At 37.0% G+C, this 25769-nt stretch overlaps 1 protein-coding gene and 3 long non-coding RNA genes across 4 annotated transcripts in view; 1 reads left to right on the forward strand and 3 right to left on the reverse strand.

Annotated features, from left to right (window-relative positions):
* The window catches only part of LOC127845226 (uncharacterized), a 112276-nt gene that overhangs the window by 20235 nt on the left and 66272 nt on the right, over positions 1 to 25769 (reverse strand). The gene's annotated exons all lie outside the window — the stretch shown is intronic.
* On the forward strand, positions 6469 to 7464 carry LOC127845236 (uncharacterized). Its single transcript, XR_008033116.1, has 2 exons — positions 6469 to 6693; positions 6832 to 7464. It is a non-coding gene; the product is annotated as an uncharacterized LOC127845236 (long non-coding RNA).
* LOC127845237 (uncharacterized) lies at positions 7881 to 18376 on the reverse strand. The gene is made up of 2 exons (XR_008033117.1): positions 17613 to 18376; positions 7881 to 8147 (listed from the first exon to the last, which is right to left on the reverse strand). It is a non-coding gene; the product is annotated as an uncharacterized LOC127845237 (long non-coding RNA).
* Positions 12309 to 15965, reverse strand: LOC127845239 (uncharacterized). The gene is made up of 2 exons (XR_008033119.1): positions 14831 to 15965; positions 12309 to 14608 (listed from the first exon to the last, which is right to left on the reverse strand). It is a non-coding gene; the product is annotated as an uncharacterized LOC127845239 (long non-coding RNA).

The raw sequence follows: 25769 nt of genomic DNA on the forward strand, positions 1-25769 counted from the left end.
AAATATTTCCTATGTCCTTTGACATATTGCTATTATATTTTGCATACTTGTTAATCAACATGACCCCAACCTTAAACAAGATTAGACCACTGAAGCAAGCATTTTGATAGAACTATGGGCCCTTTTTTTACTTTGAGAATTGGACATTTTGCTTTTATTCACATAACTTCTTTATTTATGATAAGATTTATTAATACTTGACAAAACAACACTTACCGGAATACCACAATGGATTCCACCCGTGCAATACCAGTGCTCCAGCTAGGCCTAAATCAAGGGCGCCCCGCCCTGCCCTCCCAACCTCCGCCTGACCTTCCTAGGGCCCCCCCCTGCCCTTAAAAAAAAAAATACATATGATGATTAAAATCTCTCTTATTAAAATACATTGTAATAATTTATTCCTCATGGTAGTAATTAAATTTGAATTGTTTAATGACAATGGGAATAATTTATTCTTACAATTATTGATAACAAATAAATTAACATGCATGAGGAAGCATTCTAGAATTGCCCGCGCGCTCGAAATGCCCTTTTGACAAAATACTGCACGTCCAAGTGCCCTTTTGACAAAAAATCCCCCTGCCCTTTTCAAATCCTAGCTTCAGCACTGCAATACCCCACGCCCAACCCAGAATCCCTGCCCCCCCCCCCCAAATTTTTTGTTTTCCTTTTTTATTTTTGAAAGATGATCAGATCACTAATAAATGACCACACCCCATTTATACCCCCCCCTCTCAACCCCCCTACCCCTCCCCCTCCCCAAATTTTTTTTTTTTCCTTTTTTTATTTTTGAAAGATCATCTAATAAATTATTGAATATGAACAATTTCCCCATGATGGCTTACGTTATACTGTCAAGCACTCGAATAGTCGAGCGCGCTGTCCTCTGACAGCTCTTGTTATCTATTTTTATTAATGAAATGATTGTATTGAAAATAATTTCAGAGATGTAGCTGACTTGTGCGATTTGGTGCATCAGGTCAGTCCAGACACTGAGGTTTGTCTTTTGCAAAGTTTTCTGAATAAAATACATTGAATTTAGTGGTTTGATAAAAATAGAAAATGCCCAGAGCCAGTAGCACTGACACTTGCAGTGTGATATAAGAAATGGCAAAAATATTTTGAACCTTCTCCCATAACAGATATCTCCCTGTTAGCTAACAAACGTTTTTTTGACTGATAGTTCAGTCACATAAATGTGAGGGGACTGTCAGGATGTTTTTTTTTAAAATAATAATTATTGATTAATGTGATAAGAAATATTGAAATTGTTTTTCATTGTTATTTGAACTAACTTTAAGAAAGTATTGAAATTGTGTAAATTGTTATTTGAACTAACTTGCTTTACATTACGTGCATTTCAAGGATTTTATGTATGGTGTCCGCTCTCTAGTTTGGGACTTATTTTGCATTTCTGGATTAACTTTTTTTATGCCGCCGAAGGAGGGCATATAGTGATCGCACTGTCCTGTCTGTTTGTCTGATGTCTGTCTGTCCGTCACACTTTGTGTTTAGGTTTCGAAAAATTTCTCATAACTTCTTTTGTCGCTTCAGATGTAACATTCATATTTGATATGCATGTGTATATGGACAAGGCCTTTCCTTACCCACACAAACTTTTACCCCATGACCTTGACCTTAGGGTCCCGCGTTTAGGTTCGAAAAAATGCTCATAATTTCTATCAAAGCATTTATTGGGGGCATACGTCATCCTATGGAGACAGCTCTTGTTTAACAATTTAATTGAAAATAATATATATGTTTTCTTATCTAAGTTATGTCAAAGTTCTTGTTTTAGTAGGTGATTTATTGGTTAAAATGATGAAAATAAATGTTACATATATTTTTATGTTTCACAAAGTTTTATATTTATAAGGAGGCGCACATCGGTGTCCAGAATGCAGGGTGTTTGCTCCAACGAAGACGCTTTGCTGAGCCACTTTTGCAGTCGCCACATCAAGCACCAGAGACTGGAAAAGAGAGTAAAATAAAGCTGATAGGCTCACCAATGGTATGACTTAAAATCACTAACTTGTGTATGCTTGACAAGCATTTTATGTACAAATAAAGTAACAAAAAAAGAGGTCAACACATGCACTTTCCCATATAATGCTTTCTGTATCTTTTAGCACTAATGACACGATTTTGTGTTGACATACTCAATATGGTAGTTATAGCCCTATATAACTGGTATGTTCATTTTAGTTAATCTTTATATTTTAATTAAACCTGTTTGTTTTAGCTAGATTGCTTGAAAAACACAACCAGGATTATTTTATGCCCCCGGATCGAAAGATCGGGGGTATATTGTTTTTGGCCTGTCTGTCATTGTATGTGTCCGTGTGTGTGTGTGTGTGTGTGTGTCCCAAAACTTTAAACCAAAACTTTAACCTTCATCATAACCTTTGCAATATTGAACATAGCAACTTGATTTTTGGCATGCATGTGTATCTCATGGAGCTGCACATTTTGAGTGGTGAAAGGTCAAAGTCAAGGTCATCCTTCAAGGTCAAAGGTCAAAAAATATAATTCAAAAACTTTAACCAAAACTTTAACCTTCTTCATAACTTTTGCAATATTGAACGTAGCAACTTGATATTTGGCATGCATGTGTATCTCATGGAGCTGCACATTTTGAGTGGTGAAAGATCAAGGTCATCCTTCAAGGTCAAAGGTAAAAAAAAAAAAATCAAAGTGGCGCATTAGGGGGCATTGTGTTTCTGACAACCACATTTCTTGTTAGCATTGTCTTACCCCTGTTACATGCAATGTACATGTGGCTTATTAAATTGGAAACCCTGGTTTGCATGAGAATATTTTGCAAAACATAGTTGAAAAAACATACATGTATACAAACTTAGTCATTACTGTTAGTATAATGAGCACCTCTATTTCTGAATATTTTGATTGGATGGTTATGGGCCTTTATGCGTGTGTCACATTTATGTATGTGAAAGTGTGTAATTAGACAAAAGAACATATATTTTTTTTATTTTTTGGGTAACAATCACTTATTTTAGAGTTATTTATAAGTAAATCTTACAGATTGCATCTGCTAATCATGAACTCAACGAAGTCAGCTCAAGGAAGTGGAAGGCATGCTTGGAAAATAGAAGTTTCCATTATGAAGGCAAATTTTATAGTATATTTCAAATTTGTAACCAAATGAAGTGACAAGATCTTGAATGAAAATTTGATTGAACATTTGTTATCTGTCAAGAGAAACAGTTTAAAGCGAATGAATTAAGTATTGCCTATTGTCTATAAGTTAATTGTGTGACCTGAACCCTGTAAGGGATATTACTTATTTTTATACGCCGGTTTTGAAAAAACGGGACGTATTATAGTTTCACCCTTGGCGGGCGGCGGCGTCCATAACAGTGTCCACTCTCTAATTCAAATAGTTTTCATCCGATCTTCACCAAACTTGGTCAGAAGTTGTATCTAGACAATATCTAGGTCAAGTTCGAATATGGGTCATGCCAGGTCAAAAACTAGGTCACGGGGTCACTTAGTGCATTTGAAGGATTTAGCAGTGGTGGCTCTCTAATTGGAGTAGTTTTCATCTAATCTTTACCAAATTTGGTCATAAGTTGTGTGTAAATGATATATAGGTCAAGTTCAAATATGGGTTATGCCGGGTCAAAAACTAGGTCGCGAGGTCACTTAGAGCATTTCATGCATTTCGCATGGTGTCTGCTCTCTAATTGAAATAGTTTTCATCCAAACTTCACAAACTTTGGTCAGAAGTTTTATCTAGACAATATATAAGTCAAGTTCAATTATGGGTCATGCCGGGTCAAAAACAAGGTCAGGGGTTCACTTAGTACATTTCAAGGATTAAGAATGGTGTCCGCTCTCAAATTGAAGTAGTTATCATCCGATCTTCACCAAATTTGGTCAGAAATTGTGTCAAAATGTTATCTAGGTCAAGTTCAAATATGGGTCACGCCAGGTCAAAAACTAGGTCACGAGGTTACTTAGTGCATTTCAAGCATTTAGCACGGTGTCCACTCTCTTATTGAAGTAGTTTTCATCTGATCTTCAACAAATGTGGTCAGAAGTTGTATCTAGACAATATCTAGTTCAAGTTCAAATATGGGTCATGCTGGGTCAAAAACTAGTTCACAGGGTGCATGTTGGTGATTGAAACCCAGGACCTGTAAGTGCTTCTTAATATTTGCAACAAATGACAAATCATGTTAAGTTTTTGAAACATCTGTTTTTTGTTCAGTTAAAGGACATATTGAACTCACTAATTGCTAAGTTAACTTAGATGCATCAAGTTTTTATTGATGATTTCTACTTTCTGTTGAATCATTATCCTTGCCAAAGCCAGAGAGATATAGTGTTGGCGTTTTCCATCGGTCAGTCTGTCAGTCCATCCATCTGTTTGTTACAAACATTTTAGGGCTTCATATCATGAATTTAATAAGATTTCAACATGGAAAAATAAGTGTATGCCATATTCATACAATAGTGCAAATTTACTTTTTTTCTTTCTTTTTAGATTAGTTATTAACAGAAGAACAGAACAGTAACATACTTTTATTACATGAACAGAGGCTCTGATTAGATGTGTATCTGCGTAAAGTACTCATAGAAAATATCAATATATAGATAAATAAAACAAAAATAGAGTTAAACAAATCATGGTGAAATCCACAATACACACCAAGAGCTATTAGTAGGCTTATCTCCATTGACTTATTTCACAGTAAATCTCTTTTTTTTGGCCTTTTCATTAACATTTTCAATCAAAAATAACATTTGTGAAAAACTTAGTCAATGATTATAACTAAAGTTAAATATGTGTACACTGTAAGTTAATTGACTTTGGCTTCCAATCTGCAGTTTACAAAGTTGCTTGTTATAGGAGTATTCGTGCAAATGGATATCCTGCAAGGAAGACTTCCACTCCATAGGGCAGCAAGATGCACATATCATCTCTCATGTGGTTCAAGAGAAATGCTGTAGATGGGGAGACTGTACCAAAGTCCTGAGCTTTAATAGTCTTGAAATCCATGAACTTAAACATCTCTATGATGTGAGTTTAGTACTGTGTATGAACTGGTGTTACTTCATTTTCTGCATATCTTTATCTCAGTCTTCTCTAGTGTTGATGGTCAAATACATATTGTCTGCCAGTTTTTTTCCCCCAATACTGCCGTTCATCGTTTGCTTGCATCAAGAGTTTTAAAAGAAATTAAAACTCATTTTTTTAGTTAGAATCTTATGAAAGACTTAAATGGCCATGTTTAATACAATTGTATAACAACATATACGAGCTAAAAAAATAGTTGGAATAATTAATGTATATATGAACATAACAAATTTACTTAAAATCATAGGTCTTGTTTTTGTCTGCCATTATAAGAACCAGAACATATTTCGGACATTCAAGGATTGACTTGCTGTGTTAGAGGATCATCAGGTGACGGAAGAAACCAGGCTTTTTTCGACTCAATGTTGATGAAACCTGATCGACATGCTCATCTTGGTTGAGTAAGCCTGGGTTAAGTGTGTCCAAAAAGTAGGTAACCTGGTGAAATCTTAGGAAAACATTGTAACCAGATCCAGGTTTATTTGACTGACAGACCGATGGACAGTGGGTCAACCGTAAATCCCTTCATGTGAAAACGGTAGGGACAAAATAAATATCACATTGCTCTTCTGAGTTCATTTGTAAACCAAGTTTTATCACAAAATTAAAATGGTCAATGTATTATTTTGTGTATTTAAAAATTATGTGAATATTAAGTTTCATGAAATCTTACTGAGTTTTCTCAATTTAAGCTACTATTCGGACATGGACTGACGGACAAATGGGCAACAATGTCGCAATTTGTATACCAAGTTTTATAAGAATTGTTTCATAAAAGTAACCAATGTGTCTGTTCTATGTCAAGGTAACTACTAGGATGAAATACACAAAAAGATTTTGGTTCACAATAGGGTAGGCTCCGCGTGCCGTGAACCGGGCAACAGCTTTTGTCATTTAACATTTGTGTTATAATGGCATAAGCTGGCAGATACCCTTTAACTTTAACGATGTTTTCCGATAATTTCTCGGAAAATACAATCTAGCAATTTTTAGTTAATTTAGATTACTAAAAATTAATATTATATTTATGCCCCCCCTTGGAAGAAGAGGGGTATATTGTTTTGCACATGTCAGTTGGTTGGTCCGTCCGTCCACCAGATGGTTTCCTGATGATAACTCAAGAACGCTTTGGCCTAGGATCATGAAACTTCATAGGTTTATTGATCTCGAAATAGTAAAATGGTTTCCGGATGATAACTCTAGAACGCTTACGCCTAGGATCATGAAACTTCATAGGTACATTGATGATGACTCGCAGATGACCTCTATTGATTTTCAGGTCACTAAGTCAAAGGTCAAGGTCACAGTGACTCGAAATAGAAAAATGGTTTCCGGATGATAACTCATAAATGCTTACACCTAGGATCATAAAATAAAAAAATCATAGGTATATTGATCATGACTGGCGAATGGTCCCTATTGATTTTCAGGTCACTTGGTCAAAGGTCAAGGTCACAGTGAATCAAAATACTAAAATGGTTTCTGGAAGATAACTCAACAATGCTTACGCCTAAGATCATGAACTTCATAGGAACATTGATCATAACTGGCAGATGACCTCTATTGATTTTCAGGTCACTAGGTCAAAGGTCAAAGTCACAGTGACTCAAAATAGTAAAATGGTTTCCTGATGATAACTCAAGAATGCTTAGGCCTAGCATCATGAAACTTCATGGGTACATTGATCATTACTGGCAGATGACCCCTATTGATTCTCAGGTCACTAGGTCAAAGGTCACAGTGACTCAAAACAGTAAAATGATTTATGGATGATAACTCAAGAATGCTTACGCCTAGGATCATGAAACTTTATAGGAACATTGATCATGACTGGGAGATGACTCCTATTGATTTTCCGGTCACTAGGTCAATGTCACAGTTACTCGAAACAGTAAAATGGTTTCATGATGATAACTCAAGAATGATTACGCATAGGACCATGAAACTTCATAGGTACATTGATAATGACTGGCAGATGACCCCCTTCATAGGTACATTGATAATGACTGGTAGAAGACCCCTATTGATTTTCAGGTCACTAGGTCAAAGATTAAGGTCATAGTGACTCAAAACAGTTTAATGGTTTCCTGTTGATAGCTCAAGAATACTTAGGTCTATGATCATGAAACTTCTCAAGTACATTGATCATGACTGGCAGATGACCCCTATTGATTTTCAGGTCACTAGGTCAAAAGTCAAGTTCACAGTGACAAAAACGTTTTCACAATGGCTGCCACTACAACTGACAGCCCATATGGGGGGCATGCATGTTTTACAAACAGCCCTTGTTCTGTGTTAAAATTATGTACACGTCTGCGTTAAATAAATATGTTCACATTTGAAATAAAGCTAAAAATGTGTATTGTTGTTATTAGTAATTTGAACCGAATTGCTCTGTGGGAAGTAAAAGTACTATCAACCAGACCTAAATATGTGGGTAATTAAAGAGCACGAGAAAAGATGAAAATTAAGTTAGCTCAACCATTTTAAGCAATATTACTGGGTCACACTTTTTACGATGCAAAATCTGAAGGGTCCCTAGACTATGATGATTACTTACACGAGGAGTGTCCTATTCATTGCTGCCGCATGATCCTATCAGTAACGCATTAACGCTTGTATCGTTAAAGCAAGTCGTATATTCACGTTTATAAATATTTAAATAGAAAATAAAGGTTTAATTGTCGCATATCCACCGCATGATGTGTTTCTTATAAAGTGCACGTATATTCAAACCGAACAATTTTGTCCTTAGATAAAAATATACTACATGTGATCATATGTGGCCTCACAAGGCTTATTATGAATTTATTATATCGCCATCGCAATGAGATGTAAATAGTTCATACATGCACAGTGTTCTTTCAACACAACCAAATCACACTTATAGTCGCGTCTTGCGAAAATAGGTCTTAATGCGTATGCGGCCAGCGTAAGTCAAACACGGTCTGCGCTATTTCGCAGTGATTGTTGTTAGGTCAAAAACGTGCATGAAGAAGTCCGGATTTCCGCAGTGATTTGGCCAATGCTGTGGGTGATTTCTCTGAAATAAATAATTAAAATATTCTGATTCATTCATTCGGGTCTACAGGCGTGAAATTTCCCCATCATTTAATTGTTTGTTGATAAAGGGTATTTAATATGAAAAGCTTGGTAAGACAGCTACGCCGAACAACCGAACTAGCATTCATTAATTTGATCAAAATATGCTCACAGCAGAATGATTGTGTTTCTTACATGGCTTTTAGAAGAACAGACCATGCAGGCGAGCAGTGAACAATATGATTAGGTTTAGTTGCCCTAACCCTATATACCCTTGGTATGACTTGTGAGTGTTGAACTAATGTGCTACAGCATCACTTAAATACAAACATACGATAGTCATGTATCCCCGCATAATGACATATAGAATATTACTGGGTAGATACCGCTTGGCAAACTTGAGCCTGGGATAGTCGGTTATACCCGCTTTGTGAAATTAGGAATATAACAGGTTTGATATAGCATTAACAGTACGTACTTGGGGGTTATAGGAAATACCCGCTATATGACTATCCTGTATATAACTAAATGACGTCAAAAATACAACTGATGTGATACGGCATTACGTATACGAGCATAGGGTAGTAAGGTATAACTCGCCTCCTACAAAAATGACCTGATTCGATTTGCTTTGAGAGGCCATGTGCCCATTGTGTATTTTCCATACACCTTGAGAAATTTCCATACACCCCGAGTAATCGGTTGAGATATAATAGATACACCGTTAGTAACTGATTGTGTATAGGATATACACAATCAGTTCCCTTCTCGAGCTTCGCTCTCATACACCATCAGTTACAAACAGTGTAACTAATACGGTATTACTTATAACAGCATGGGGTAGTAGTATATACCGCTATATAACTAGCTAGTATAGTACAGGCTTGATACGGCATTACTTATATACGAGCATTGGGTAGTAGGATATATCCGGTATATAGCTCGCTAGTATAGTACTGGCTTGATACGGCATTACTTATATACGAGCATGGGGTAGTAGGATATACCCGCTATATAACTCGCTAGTATAGTACTGGCTTGGTACGGCATTACTTATATACGAGCATGGGGTAGTAGGATATATCCGGTTCATGACTCGCTAGTATAGTACTGGCTTGATACGGCTTTACTTATATACGAGCATGGGTAGTAGGATATACCCGGTATATAACTCGCTAGTATAGTACTGGCTTGAAACGGCATTACTTATATACGAGCATGGGGTAGTAGGATATACCCGGTATATAACTCGCTAGTATAGTACTGGCTTGATACGGCATTACTTATATACGAGCATGGGGTAGTAGGATATACCCGGTATATGACTTGTTAGTATAGTACCGGCTTGATACGGCATTACTTATATACCAGCATTGGGTAGAAGAATATATCCGGTATATACCTTGCTAGTATAGTACCGGCTGGATACGGCATTACTTATATAAGAGCATGGGGTAGTAGTATATACCCGCTATGACTCTCTAGTATAGTACCGGTTTGATACGGCATTACTTATATACGAGCATTGGGTAGTAGGATATACCCGCTATATAACTCGCTAATATAGTACTGGCTTGATACGGCATTACTTATATATGAGCATGGGGTAGTAGGATATACCCGCTATATAACTCGCTTGTATAGTACCGGTTTGATACGGCATTACTTATATACCAGCATGGGGTTGTAGAATATACCCGGTATACAACTCGCTAGTATGGTACTGGCTTGATACGGCATTACTTATATAAAGGCATGGGGTAGTAGGATATACACGGTATATGACTCGCTAGTATAGTCCTGGGTTGATACGGCATTACTTACATACGAGCATGGGGTAGTAGTATATACCCGCTATGGCTCGCTAGTATAGTACTGGCTTGATACGGAATTACTTTTATACGAGCATGGGGTAGTAGGATATACCCAGTATATGATTCGTTAGTATAGTACTGGCTTGATACGGCATTACTTATACGAGCATGGGGTAGTTGGATATACCCGGTATAAGACTCGTTTACCAGCATGGGGTAGTAGGATATACCCGGAACATAACTCGCTAATATAGTACTGGCTTGATACGGCATTACTTATATACCAGCATGGGGTAGTGGGATATACCCGGTACATAACTCGCTAGTATAGTACTGGCTTGATACGGCATTACTAATATACCAGCATGTACCGGCTTGATACGGCATTACTTATATACCAGCATGGGGTTGTAGAATATACCCGGTATACAACTCGCTAGTATGGTACTGGCTTGATACGGCATTACTTATATAAAGGCATGGGGTAGTAGGATATACACGGTATATGACTCGCTAGTATAGTCCTGGGTTGGTACGGCATTACTTACATACGAGCATGGGGTAGTAGTATATACCCGCTATGGCTCGCTAGTATAGTACTGGCTTGATACGGCATTACTTTTATACGAGCATGGGGTAGTAGGATATACCCGGTATATGACTCGTTAGTATAGTACTGGCTTGATACGGCATTACTTATACGAGCATGGGGTAGTTGGATATACCCGGTATAAGACTCGTTTACCAGCATGGGGTAGTAGGATATACCCGGAACATAACTCGCTTATATAGTACTGGCTTGATACGGCATTACTTATATACCAGCATGGGGTAGTAGGATATACCCGGTACATAACTCGCTAGTATAGTACTGGCTTGATACGGCATTACTAATATACCAGCATGGGGTAGTAGGATATACCCGCTATATTACTCGCTAGTATAGTACTGGCTTGATACGGCATTACTTATACACGAACATGGGGTAGTAGGGTATACCCGGTATATGACTCGCTAGTATAGTACTGGCTTGGTACGGCATTACTTATATAAGCATGGGGTAGTAGTATATACCCGCTATGACTCGCTAGTATAGTACCGGCTTGATACGGCATTACTAATGTACGAGCATGGGGTAGTAGGATATATCCGGTATATGACTCGCTAGTATAGTACTGGCTTGATACGGCATTACTTATATACGAGCATGGGGTAGTAGGATATACTCGCTTTATAACTCGCTAGTATAGTACTGGCTTGATACGGCATTACTTATATACGGGCATGGGTAGTAGGATATATCCGATACATGACTCGCTAGTATAGTACTGGCTTGATACGGCATTACTTATATACGAGCATGGGGTAGTAGTATATACAATGGCTGTTTGTAAAACATGCATGCCCCCCATATGGGCTGTCAGTTGTAGTGGCAGCCATTGTGGGAATACGTTTTTGTCACTGTGACCTTTGACCTAGTGACCTGAAAATCAATAGGGGTCATCTGCCAGTCATGATCAATGTTCCTATGAAGTTTCATGATCCTTAGTTTCATGATCCTAGGCCTAAGCATTCTTGAGTTACCATCTTGAAACCATTTTATTATTTGGAATAACTGTGACCTTGACCTAGTAACCTGAAAATCAAGATGGGTCATCTGCCAGTCATGATCAATGTACCAATGAAGTTTCATGATCCTAGGCCTAAGCGTTCTCAAGTTATCAACCGGAAACCATCTGATGGACCGACCGACATGTGGAAAACAAAATACCCCCTCTTCTTCGAAGGGGTGCATAATTAGAGAGCGGACACCATGCTCAAAGTTTAAAACGCACTAAGTGACCCCTTGGCCTAGATTTTGACCCGGCATTACCCATATTCGAACTTGACCTAGACATCATCTAGATACAACATCTGACAAAGTTTGGTGAAGATCGGGTAAAAACAACTTGAATTAGAGAGCGGACACTTAATACGGACCGACAGACAAGACAGGCAGACGGACCGACAAACTTTGTTTGTGGGGGTATAAAAAAGTATTAATAATGCTACTGGTATTTCATTTCTGCGTATTTTAGTCTTATATACAATATGTATAGTTTCTATTAAGTGCATTATTCCAATTTGCTATTCATGACACTAACTTCTATGTTATAAACAAATACTTTCACATCATTTGCTGTTATTTGTAACTGAACGAGCAAAGAAAAAAAATCTTACGTTTTGAATAACTAATAAATCCTTCCAACAATAAGCATTTTTCCTTGTGACTTGACTTTCACTGGGAATCAAACCCAGATCTCCGACTTACTTAGTAAGTCGGCATGTTTTCTTTACACCATGAAAGCGATAAGTTGAAGGAAAAAGCTAATCATTATGTACACAAAATATATTTAACGGATAAAATTTTTAGAAGTCTTTTTCCTACAAGTCTGTATTAACCATTTGACCCCCATGGCATGGCCAGTTTTATGCTAACACAATTGTGTTTAGTTTTACTACATTTACACGATGCTATTCTGAATACCAAATATCTATGCAGTCAGATTCATAGATAATTTTCCACTTTATACATATAAGGAAAACAAGATACTACAAAGCAGGGTTAATTAAATTTGGACTTGTTCACATTTTGGCAAAATAACAATTTTCCAAAACAATCAAATTATAGAACAAGAGCCCTAAGGTGCTCAACTGTGACCAGAAGGAACTAGACTATTCTGAGAGGGTGTAGTTTAGAATAATAAATGAACTTGATAAAAAATATGTAATTTGTAGGCAAATAATCATTTATAAACTTGACTTTGCTTATCATTACAGCAAATGTTTTGACAAACTTTAAACAAGATGTGTTTGTGAAACACAATGTCCCCCTATATGACGTTTGACCTTGTAGGATGACCTTGACCCTTCACCACTCAAAATGTGCAGCTCCATGAGATACACATGCATTTCAAATATAAAATTGCTAGCTTCAATATTGCAGAAGTGACATTACATGATCAATTTTGACCCATATATTTGACCTTGAAGGATGACCTTGACCTTTCACCACTAAAAATGTGCAGCTCCATGAGATACACATGCATGCCAAATATCAAGTTGCTATCTTCAATATAGCAAAAGTATTCATAAAATTAGCGATTTGGGCCACATATGTTTGACCTCTGACCTTGAAGGATGACCTTGACCTTTCACCACTCAAAATGTGCAGATCCATGAGATACACATGCATGCCAAATATCAAGTTGCTATCTTCAATATTGCAAAAGTATAATAAAATGAGCGATTTTGGACACATATATTTGACGTCTGACCTTGAAGGATGACCTTGACCTTTCACCACTCAAATTGTGCAGCTCCATGAGATACACATGCATGCCAAATATCAAGTTGCTATCTTGAATATTGAAATACTGCAAAAGTGTACATTAAATGAGCGATTTTGACTCATATATTCGACCTTTGACCTTGAAGGATGACCTTGACCTTTCACCACTCAAAATGTGCAGCTCCATGAGATACATATGCATGCAAAATATCAAGTTCCTATCTTCTATATTGCAAAAGTTATTGCAAATGTTAAAGTTGGCGCAAACCAACCAACCAACCAACCAAAAGACCAACAGACAGGGCAAAAACAATATGTCCCCCACTACTATAGTGGGGGACATAAAAAAGGAACACAATTTTAAATGCAACTTCCAGTGTTTACAAGCTTTTTTTAATTTGACATTTTGACCCACTTTTTGACGTTATGTGATCCAGTTTCAAAGTCAGCTGAGATTACATTGGGCCAAATGCTCTGATCATCTTTCATGAAAAATGCACATAAAAAGGGCCAATTGTATGTTAACAAGGTTCTACTCTAGCACTTTAAGAAAAACTGTCATGTCCACTGGCAGCCATGTTAGTCTACAAACCGGAACCAGTTACAAACTCGACAACTGAGCTATCATTAGAATAAATATTCTGACCAAAATTTATGGAGATATGGCTAAAAATGTCACTTCTAGAGAATTTACAAGGTTTCATTATAGCCATATAAAGACAATTGCCTCGCGCTCTAGTGGATATGTTTTTTGAATAGACATAAAAATTTCGAAACTGGACTGAGCCATCATTTGAACAAATATTCGACCAAAATGCATGAAGATTGGAAAAAAAACAGTGACTTCACTAGTGTTCAAAAGGTTTCACTATAGCTATATAAGGAAAACTGCCCAGCCCTGTTACATACGGTCATTTATAAAGTTCCACAACTGTTGTCGTACGTTAAACAGTTTTCTAGATAGTAATTTCCCACTATTTTTTCCATCAGTGCAGCTTATGATCAACAGTTAACTAGTCACTTCCACTTTAAACCTGTCCACTGTAAACACAAGGTTTACTGTTTTGACCTTTTTATACTTTTTATTTCTTATTGCTTTTGAAATATCATCTTATATATAATGTTATAATGTTCGCATGTATCTCCAATTATATTCTACAACACCGGTTCAATACTTTGAGCTGTACACTATAAATGTAGGGACTAAAATATGATGATAACATTTCTCATCTCTTCTTCTTCTTGTCAATCACTCAAATGGAACCACTGGCCCCTGTGGTACACATTCTTTTTGATCAGCATGTTTTGTCTGCCAAACTGAAAAAAATAATAATCACAAATAAACATTTTAAAGAGAAGTGTAATGCCCCCACACTAATCTTTAGTTTCAAAACAATTGTAATGTCCAAACAAAATTAAACTTAAATACCAAAGTGTGCAAATTCAAATGCTTTTTACTTTGAGCTAATAGAGAGAGTTATACAGACAACAAGACATTTGCACATGGTGAATACTTGTGTTATTTGGATAAGGCATTACCATGATATAGTCTGAGCAGTAGTAGGACGCAATGAATGCCTCTCCAACCGCTCAACTATTGTGACTGCTAGATGATGATTTCAGCTGAGGAGCTAAACAAAAATGAGCAAGGGCCATAGTTCTGCAAAATTTGGGCTCATACATAATTTATTCCTTTAAGATGCCAATGTTTCCAATGTTGACTAGAAATGGCGCGGCAGAGACCGACGCATATCCCCACGCCGCATGTTTGACCCAGGGGCGCCCCAGGGTTGGTAATGGGGCCATGCATAGTTGACCGTATTGTCATAAGAGAAGTTCAGTATCAATTAGAAGTGAATCGGTGTAGAAATGAAGAAATTATAGTAAAAGGCAATTTTGGGTGGGCGTGGCCTATGTGGGAGGGGCACCCCAGGGTTGGTAATGGGGCCATACATAGTTGAGATTGACCTTATTGTCATAAGAGAGGTTCAGTATTAATTTGAAGTAAATGGGTGAAGAACTTCTAAAGTTATCGAAGGATCCAGAAAAGTGTCAGACTGACAGACACAGAGCGCAAACCATAAGTCCCTCTCCTTTTTTAAGGGTAGGAAACTAACAAGTTTTGATAATAATGTAAAAATAATGGTCAAAACAAGAAACTGATTGAAATACAAAGTTAGGTCGCCCAAAGGGTGTTCTCATTATGTTATATGCACAAACAGGGATTTCAGATATTAAAGGGGTCAGGACCATGGATAATTAATAAACCCTCATGTCAATTTCATGTGAATTGTCAGCATTTAATTCTTACGTTCACCTACCATTACTAACATCAAGAGTGTCTTGGTTTGGGTCAAGCTTTCGTATATTGTTTGGAGGCATAGTGTAATAGCTGTGATATTTTAGGAATAAAATGAACCTAAACACAAAACTGAAGCAAATCTGCACCTTTCTAGGTATATTTTGACCTTGAAGGATGACCTTGACCTTTCACCACTAAAAATGTGCAGCTCCATGAGATACACATGCATGCCAAATATGAAGTTGCTTTCTTCAATATTGCAAAAGTTATGGCAAAATATTAAAGTTGGAGCAAACAAACCAACAGACAGACCAACAGACAGGGCAAAAACAATATGTCCCCCACTATAGTTCATTCCAACGCTCACGGACACTGGAACCCCGGGGAGAGTAGGAAAGCTCCACTATATATATTTCATATATAATAGTTGAGCTAAAAACCCTATTTTACTATGATTTAAGGGCCATAACTCAGGGGTGTCTGGGTCTATTTGGCCCATTATCTAACTTGACCTAGATGTAATTGCCTTACACATTTTCATGAAGTTTGGTGAAGATCTGATGACAATTGCTTGACTTATTGAATGGAAAATAATCCGGACGGACTGACAGACGGACTTACTAACTTACAGACGGACGGATGGACTAACAAACTAAAGGACGGAGCGATTTTAATATGCCCTCAAAATCCCTGGTTCGGGGGCATAAAAACGACATTGTATAAAATGTATTGTATTTCTTAAACTGTATGAACTGTTATATCATACATGCCATACGTCCCGGATTGTCCGGGACAGTCCCGGAAATGAACAACTTGACCCGCTGTCCCGGAAATCTGTCAAATGTCCCCGAATTTACAAAATCCATATATACATGTACCTTACCTTAGGCTTAACTGCACCTCGAATCTGTGTATATATGCAGCGTCTCCATGACAATGCCTACCCGAATAGGCAGACTACGCTACGTGTCAAAATTGATCAATTAACAGGGGTCCTGTTATCATATTGATTGTCTCACGTTCGCTGTCAAACCGAAAAGGCGGCATTGTTTTGGTTGTTAATTGACTTATATCTACAGCGAAACAAGAGTGTAACTGTCCGGATTTTAAGTTGACGATCTACCGGTACTGTTTTGTTGTATTTGTTTTATGTGATTGGTTGTATGTATTGTGAATTGATTTGAGTTGACGATCTAACGGTACTGTATTGTTGTATTTTTTATTACATAAATGTTATAAATGAATAAAGGCGTATCAACAACTACGCGTTACACACCGGTCTTAATAACAATAACGCAGTGACGTCACCATCTATGTTTAGAACGCTTACACTGAAAACACATGGCCTGTATCTAGTAACGGAACTAGTAATGTTTAATTTGACGTTAATAGTTCAAGTGTATTTCGGATAGGCTTTCGAACTTTTGCAATTAACGATGCGAAACAAAACAAAACATACCAAAAATGCATATGTCTATAAATATCGCTACATTTTATACATGTCCCGGAAAATCGGCAAAAGTCCCGGACAATTTAACACAATGTCCCGGAATTGGTCTGAAAAATTATGGCATGTATGGTTATATGTAATTTCCATTTAACATTATCATTACATCTTCTCACGCTAGATTGGAAGGCTCTGAACTGTTATATACAGACAGATCAATCCCTAGTTTATCTTCCAGGGATCAGAAGATGTCTTGAAATCATTATGAACTGTTCCATCATTTAAAATACTGTATGAAATAAATGACAAAGTTATGGCCCAGACAAACTTCAGGTTTAAAACACAATAAGTGACCCCATGACCTAGTTTCTGACCCGGCATGATCCATATTCAAAGTTGACCTATACATCATCTAGATACAATTTGTGACCAAGTTTGGGTGAAGATCTGATGAAATTTCGGGACAGACTGACGGACCGACAAAGTGGTTCCTATAGCCCCCCATTACCAATTGTAATGGGGGTATAAAAAGATAGTATTACCAGCAGTTGGTTTCAATGGAAATTTCTTACCAGACAAGAGGTTTGATGCAAATTGTTGTGAGGGGAAACTGGAAAATATCTGAAACAAAAATAAAGTCTTATATAATTTGAAGCGCTATATTGTTAAGTCAAATTTTAATATTTGATAATCATAATACTGCTAGCTGTCTGATTACAGAGGAGTCTTCACAACATAATGCGTTAACAGTTTTCCTGCAATAAGCAAACAGGACAAAATCAACAACACGAGTATTTATAATATATTCAGAGACAAAGATGATCCATCCATGTCTTTGGAAATAAACAAAGGGCATTTAACAATTATTTTGGCCTCATTTTAGCCATGTTGATAAATATAATGGGTCATACTGCTTGGTGTGTTACAAGTGAAACACCATCAAAACCAGTGCTCCAGCTTGGCATGAATGGAAGGGCGCAGCACCCTGCCATTCAAAGATTCCAACCTGTCAACCTTGGACACCCTTCATGCCCTTTGATGAAAATGCCGAGTTGGGAACAATTAATAGGGAGTTACAGTTGTAAGATCGTACGCGAATATCATTTGCCATTTAAAAGGAATCATGATGTTCAAACTTAACCTTTGACCTAGAAGTTGGCAAAGGGTTTGTTTTTAGTTGGTCGCATTTTAGAATTTACAGAGCATATTTTGCAAATCAGTGTGTGCTTAGAAGCCTTAGCTACGGAAAGAACCGCAACTCAATTTGCTAAGAACGATCACCACTGCCTGTCTGCAACAGATGACAAATGATTCTGCTCTAGCAGTGAGTGTATATACCAGCTTGTAAAAAGACATTGGCCAGACTAGTGTTTATCATTAAAGTCTGTACGTATTTGTACCATTTTTGACCTCATCCAAGATATCATTGGGACAAATCTTCGGACAAAGTTTCATGATGATCAGACAATAAATGTGGCCTCTAGAGTGTTAACAAGGTTTTACTATATAGCCATAAAAGAAAAAATGCAGAGCCCACTGGCAGCCATGTTTTTCAACCAATCAGCATCATGTTTGAACTTGTCCAAGATATTATTGGGATGAATCTTCTGACCATTTTTCATGAACATCGGAAATAAAAGTGGCCTTTAAAGTGTTATCAAGACTTTACTATATCCATATAATGAAAAAAATGTCCCGCCCCCTGGAAGTCGCGTTTTCCAAGCAAATGTACCCATTTTCAAACTCTTTTAAGATATCATTGAGACCAATCTTCTGACCAAATTTCATGAAGCTTTGACAATAAATGTGGCCTCTAAAGTGTTAACAAGGTTTTACTAAAGCCCTATAAGGAAAAATGCCCCGCCCCCTGGTGGCCATGTTTTTATGGCAACCATACCCATTTTCGAACTCATTCAAGACATCATTGGGACAAATCTTCTGACCAAGTTTCATAAAGATCAGACAATAAATGTGGCCTCTAGAATGTTAACAAGGTTTTACTATAGCCATAGAAGGAAAAATGCTCTGCCCCCTGGCAGCCATGTTTTTCAACCAATCAGCATCATTTTTAAACTCGTCCAAGATATTATTGGGATGAATCTTCTGACCATGTTTCATGAAGATCCTACAATAAATGTGGCCTCTAGGGTGTTAACAAGATTTTACTATAGCCATTTATAGCCATATTAGGAAAAATGCCCCGCCCCTTGGCAGCCATGTTTTTCAAGCAAACATAACCATTTTCAAACTCATCCAAGATATCATTGGAAAAATGTTCTGACCAAGTTTCATGAAAATCTGACAATAAATGTGGCCTCTAGAGTGATAACAAGATTTACTATAGCCATATAAGGAAAATGCCCCACCTCATAAATGCCATGTTTTTCAACCAACCGGCGTCATTTTAAAACTTGTCAAAGATATAATTGGGTCGAATCTTAAGTAATATGCATATAATAATGGAAAAAGGGCCATTATTCTTACAAAATGCTTGATACAGTTGTCTGCTCTTCTTTATAGATTGGGGTCATGTTGGTAAATAAGTTTGCAAAATATGAAAGCAATATGTCAAGGGACATTGAAAATATTTTAGGTGGTACGCCAACTTTAACATAGATTTATCAATAATATGAATATTCAAAATGGTAAAGGGGCCATAATTATAACAAAATGCTTGATAGAGTTGTCTGCTCTTGTTTATAGGTTGGGGTCATGTTGGTAAAGAAAAATGCAAAATATGAAAGCAATATGTCAAGGGACATTGAAAATATTTGGGGTAGTAAACAAACTTAAACATTTGCTGCATTTTCTAAGTGGAAAAGGGGCCATAATTATTACAAAATGCTTGATAGAGTTGTCTGCCCTTGTTTATAGGTTGGGGTCATGTTTGTTAAGAAGTATGCAAAATATGAAAGAAATATGCCAGGGGACATTGAAAATATTTGGGGTAGTATGCAAACTTTTAACATTTGCATGCTCACACTAACGCCAATGCTAAGGCTAACGCCAACGCCGGGTGAGTAGAATTGCTCCACTATATAGATTTCATATATAATAGTCGAGCTAAAAAGGGTCTTTCTGTAAATCTTTAAGAGAACAAATTAAAAACTCAACAGGCCTTTTTTATTATTAAATATGCTTGTTTCCATATATAATTTAAGGCCCTAAAATCATTCAGGATATAACTTTGAACATTTTTTACAGAAATAAAATGATCTTAAAGTTCTCTGCAATGCAAAGTAATTTTTACACACTAGATATTAAAAAAAAAATTGTTAACTTGTCCATGCTATTCGTGCCGGCTGTGCTCTAACTGCCTATGGAAAATCTTGATTATATATATATTATATATATATACCTGTTGTGACCCTTGAGATCCTTATGAAATGTTCATAATTCACTAATAACTGTATGTAAAAAAAATAGTATTACCAGATACTGTGAAACCATTTATTTTCGTCGGCACAAAATTTCGCCCTTTTCATAAAAATGACTATTTCGTCCGCTCTTAAATTCGCCCATTTCTGGTTTTGAAAAAAAACAACGTCCGAGTTGTTTGTAATACATTTAATACGCGGTGGCGAAAAAATCGTGCTGGGGAAAGAGAGGTGACACTTGGTAGTCACTTGCAGGAGGTGGGCCTTGTTTGGCATATGCCAATTAACAAGTCTGTTATTTTAGGTGATAGTAACTGTCCCTTATTATTTAATGTCATTGACACGTTCTTTGTTTTGATTAGCGGATAAGTGGGACTGAATAATCGTTAACGAGTGTTTTAAACAACGAAGCCAATTGCCAATTAGTCTTTTTCCATTACTATCACGGTCAAACTGATAACAATCTTACCTTTATCGGCGCCAATTAGAGATGGTGCGAACATTATGGGTTATAATTATCGTAAGCAAATTATTTTGGTCATATTTCATTAAAGTTTCAAGCGTTTTGCATTGTAAATATTTGATCATTTTAAGTACAGTAATTTGTCTGCAGTTAAAACCAAACAACCAAACACAAATCAAAATGTTCTTTATTAATTTGTAACACAGCGCAGAATATATTTCAGTCAGGTGTTGATCACACATCGTCATATTTTAATTGCGTTTAATAGTATTGTCTTTAATCCGGATTCGCCGCGTGTAGGCTGTATAATCTGCAACACCCCTGAAAAACACAATACACACAATGGGTAATAAAGTTGTTAACAATTAGCGCTAATCAACACTATTATACCTAAAAGAAGTCGACGCATTCGATACAGCCTTATTGCATTCGCGTTTTACAGGAAATGTCAGTTGTCAGTACACTGTATAATGAACACCCCTTTGTGTCAAAACCGGATTTAACTTGAGTGTGAATAGTCGACTGTTTCATGTTCTTTGTATCAATACCATCTGTGTATCTGTATTATAAGTATACCAGTCAACAAACAAGGTGCGCCCTTCCGCATATGGGTATTCGGACGTTCAAAAAATTGACCTACGGTTTAGCGTTCACGCCGTCGGACGCATTAAGCAATATAACTCGTTTTTTTCACTATTTCTTTATTTGCAAAAAATACTAGTGGCTTATAACTTACCTTGCAATCTTTTTTTATCGCATTTTGCGAGTGTGCGTGTGTTAATATCGAGCCCTGTGTATATGCGTGGATTACGCTGGATTTAAATGCCTCATGCCTAAAGTAATTCAGACTTATTTGTTTCAAATATGGGACATGATTGTTCGTTAGGATCTTGAATTCGTCCATCTGTCGAAGGACGAAAAAGGTGAAAATTGATGTCGGACGAATAATAATGGTTTCACAGTAATCAGGTTCAAAAGTTATTTCTTTCAAGACAGGATGGTTGGTGGGAAACGTCTTCCGACGAAACTGCAAAAACATCTGAAACAAAAAGAAAGTGACTTCTTGTATAATTTGAAGCACTATTCATTTTAATACAATTGTGTTTTGACAGCCATAGTTCTGCTGAGCCTAAAAATTAAAAGTAGGTCAACAAAACACAAAATGAAATCCAATGATTGCATCACCAAATCTTCAACATATCCAATTAATAAAATTAATTTTTATATATAGACGGTTTTGATACATGGCACAACATCAGGGGTGTCAAATGTCCCAAATTTGAAATCCTAATGATAAAGTCTGGAGTCTGAGGCTGTAGGTCCCTTACAGGTAGAGCCCCCCAAAGCCATAGTTCATTGTTCTTTTTATAGTCTTAGTTGCTATTTCTGGTGAGTAAAATGCAAAATATTATAAGCCAGACCACCAGTAACACTCGATGTGTAATTGTCATTTTATATAAATGTTATAAAGAACATCGATAACAAGGGCTGTTTGTAAAACATGCATGCCCCCCATATGGGCTGTCCGTTGTAGTGGCAGCCATTATGTGAATACGTTTTTTGTCACTGTGACCTTGACCTTTGACCTAGTGACCTGAAAATCAATAGGGGTCATCTGCGAGTCATGATCAATGTACCTATGAAGTGTCATGATCCTAGGCAAAAGCATTCTTGAGTTATCATCCGGAATTTTTTTTACTGTTTCGGGTCACCGTGACCTTGACCTTTGACCTAGTAACCTGAAAATCAATATGGGTCATCTGCAAGTCATGATAAATTTACCCCTGCAGTTTCATGATCCTAGGCGTAAGCGTTCTTGAGTTATCATCGGAAACCATTTAACTATTTCGGGTCACCGTGAATTTGACCTTTGACATAGTGACCTCAAAATTAATACGGGTCATCTGCGAGTCATGATCAATCTACCCATAAAGTTTCATGATCCTAGGCATATGTGTTCTTGAGTTATCATCCGGAAACCATTTTACTATTTCGGGTCACCGTGACCTTAACCTTTGACCTACTGACCTCAAAATCAATAGGGGGTCATCTGCAAGTCATGATCTATCTACCTATGAAGTTTCATGATCCTAGGCGTATGCGTTTTTGAGTTATCAACCGGAAACCATTTTACTATTTCGGGTCACCATGACCTAGAGCTTTGACCTAGTGACCTCTAAATCAATAGGGATCATCTGCGAGTCATGATCTATCTTCCTATGAAGTTTCATGATCCTAGGCCTAAGCGTTCTTGAGTTATCATCCGGAAACCACCTGGTGGACGGACCGACAGACCGACCAACCGACATGTGCAAAGCAATATACCCCCTCTTATTTGAAGGGGGGCATAATAAATGTTAATCCACTAACCATACAGTAAAACAACTGTCCAAAAATATATCCAGATATGTCTTTGGCAAATGAAATAATATATGCACTTAGTTTGACAGCAGAAAATGGAAATTTAATGATGGGGGACATATGCTACATTTTGTAGTATGTAAGATTTCTGGAAAGTAGCCAAGAGGTTAGGTCAGTTACCTTTTATGTCCGTGTCAGCGGATAACCAATCAGACAATAGTAAAACAAGAGACAAAATTGTCACAAAACCAGGTTTTCAATTTAGAAAAAAGTCTGATAGAGGGAGACAACTCAAACTGAACTGATTGTTTATAATTAACTCCCTTTGTTTCAAAATAAATATATTTTTAGTTGTGGTGACCTTGACCTTGGAGATATTGACGTAATTCTAAAGTGTGATACAACGTCCCACGATGGTGAACAAATATGCCAAATCATTTTTAAGTCTCACAATGAATGACATAGTTTTGGCCCGGACAAGCTCTTTTATGGCCATTTTTGACCTTTGAACTCAAAGTGTGACCTTGACCTTGGATATATTGACGGTATTCTTTTGAGCGACACAATGTCTAATGATGGTGAACAAATGTGCCAAATGATTTTAAATTCTCACCAAGAACCACAACTTTATGGCCCGGACAAGCTTGTTCCGTCCGCCCGTCAGCCGACATTTGCCAATCTAATAACCCGTTTTTTCTTTGGAAAACGTGTTAAAAAGACCAGGAAAAATCCGTACTAAGCGCACATGCCCGGCATGCCAATGAAGCAATTACAATATTTGTTTACACCCCCTTAAAACAAATCATCGGATTTACACTGATCTAAAATTCAATCCTGAATGGCTCAAATCCGGATTTCCAAATAATCCGGACAATTAACACCCTTGCAACATGCATGGGTTGCTAAGTTACTAAATGTCCTACATATAACAAATTCAGAATTTTTGTACCATCACACTCACATAAATAGCAATTGCAAGATGATGTCCATTACAAACCTGTTTGTTATCATTCTCAGGGCTCGAATTCAACTTTTTTTTCTACTTGCAAAACATTGCGAGCAGCTTTAATACCAACTCGCAAAATCAAAAACATTCTCGCAAATTTTGCTGGAAACATAATTTAATTTCGTTTTTTTATTCAACAGTTAACTTTGCTTTATCTTTCGTATTGTTATTTCCATCTGTGGGCAAAAAGAAACTAGTTAGTTTTCGCTTCGACGCCATGTCTGTTCAAGTTCAATGAACACGTGTGAATAAGTCGACTGTTTAACGTTCTTTGTACCAATACCATCCTCGTATTTATACTATAAGTATACTAGTCTATATACAAGGTGCGCTCTTCCGCATACGGGTATTAGGACATTCTATGACATATGGTTTAGCGTTCAGGATGTCGAACGCATTTAGCAATATTACTGTGTTTTTTTTTCACTATTTCGTTACTCGCAAAAAATTACTAGTGGCTTAAAACTTAACTCGTAATCGGTATTTTTCACTCGCATTTTGCGAGTGTGCGAGTGTTAATTTCGAGCCCTGATTCTGACCTTTTTGTACTTCTATAGTATTTCAAATTTTAATGTGATTAAAGTGCAAACACCTGATTATAGAAGGTATACCTAAGATCATATTGCTTGCCATGAGTAATAATCCAACAGATTGGCTTTGTTTGTATGCCAATAGATAGAGCTTGCACATTCTTTTTCAATATGTGGTTATGGACAACTGTAAACATTACTTCATGTATTTTAAGGGGCCTTTGCATGTTTTGGTAAATTGACAAAATAAAACAAGAGCTGTCACCATAGGATGACTTATGCCCCCTATAAATGCTTGATAGAAGTTATGAGCTTTTTTCGAAACCTAAACACAGATTTCGAAACCTAAACGCGGACCCTAAGTTCAAGGTCACAGGGGTCAAAATTTGTGTGCGTATGGAAAGGCCTTGTCCATATACACATGCATACCAAATATGAAAGGTTATATCTCAAGGGACATAGAAGTTATGAGCATTTTTCAATATCTAAACGCAGATTTAGAAACCTAAACACGGACCCTAACTTCAAGGTCAAGGTCACAGGGGTAAAAATTTTTGTGCGTATGGAAAGGCCTTGTTCATATACACATGCATACCAAATATGGAGGTTATATCTCAAGGGACATAGAAGTTATGAGCATTTTTCAAAACCTAAACGCAGATTTCGAAACCTAAACGCGGACCCTAAGTTCAAGGTCACAGGGGTAACAATTTTTGTGCGTATGGAAAGGCCCTGTCCATATACACATGCATACCAAATATGAAGGTTATATCTCAAGGGACATAGAAGTTATGAGCATTTTTCAAAACCTAAACGCAGATTTTGAAACCTTAACGCGGACCTTAAGTTCAAGGTCACAGGGGTAAAAATTTGTGTTCGTATGGAAGACTTTGCCCATATGCACATGCATACCAAATATGAAGGTTATATCTCAAGGGAAATAGAAGTTATGAGCATTTTTCGAAACCTAAAAGCAAAGTGTGACGGAAATA

This window comes from Dreissena polymorpha, chromosome 9 (genome assembly GCF_020536995.1).
Source record: "Dreissena polymorpha isolate Duluth1 chromosome 9, UMN_Dpol_1.0, whole genome shotgun sequence".
Lineage (NCBI taxonomy): Eukaryota > Metazoa > Mollusca > Bivalvia > Myida > Dreissenidae > Dreissena > Dreissena polymorpha.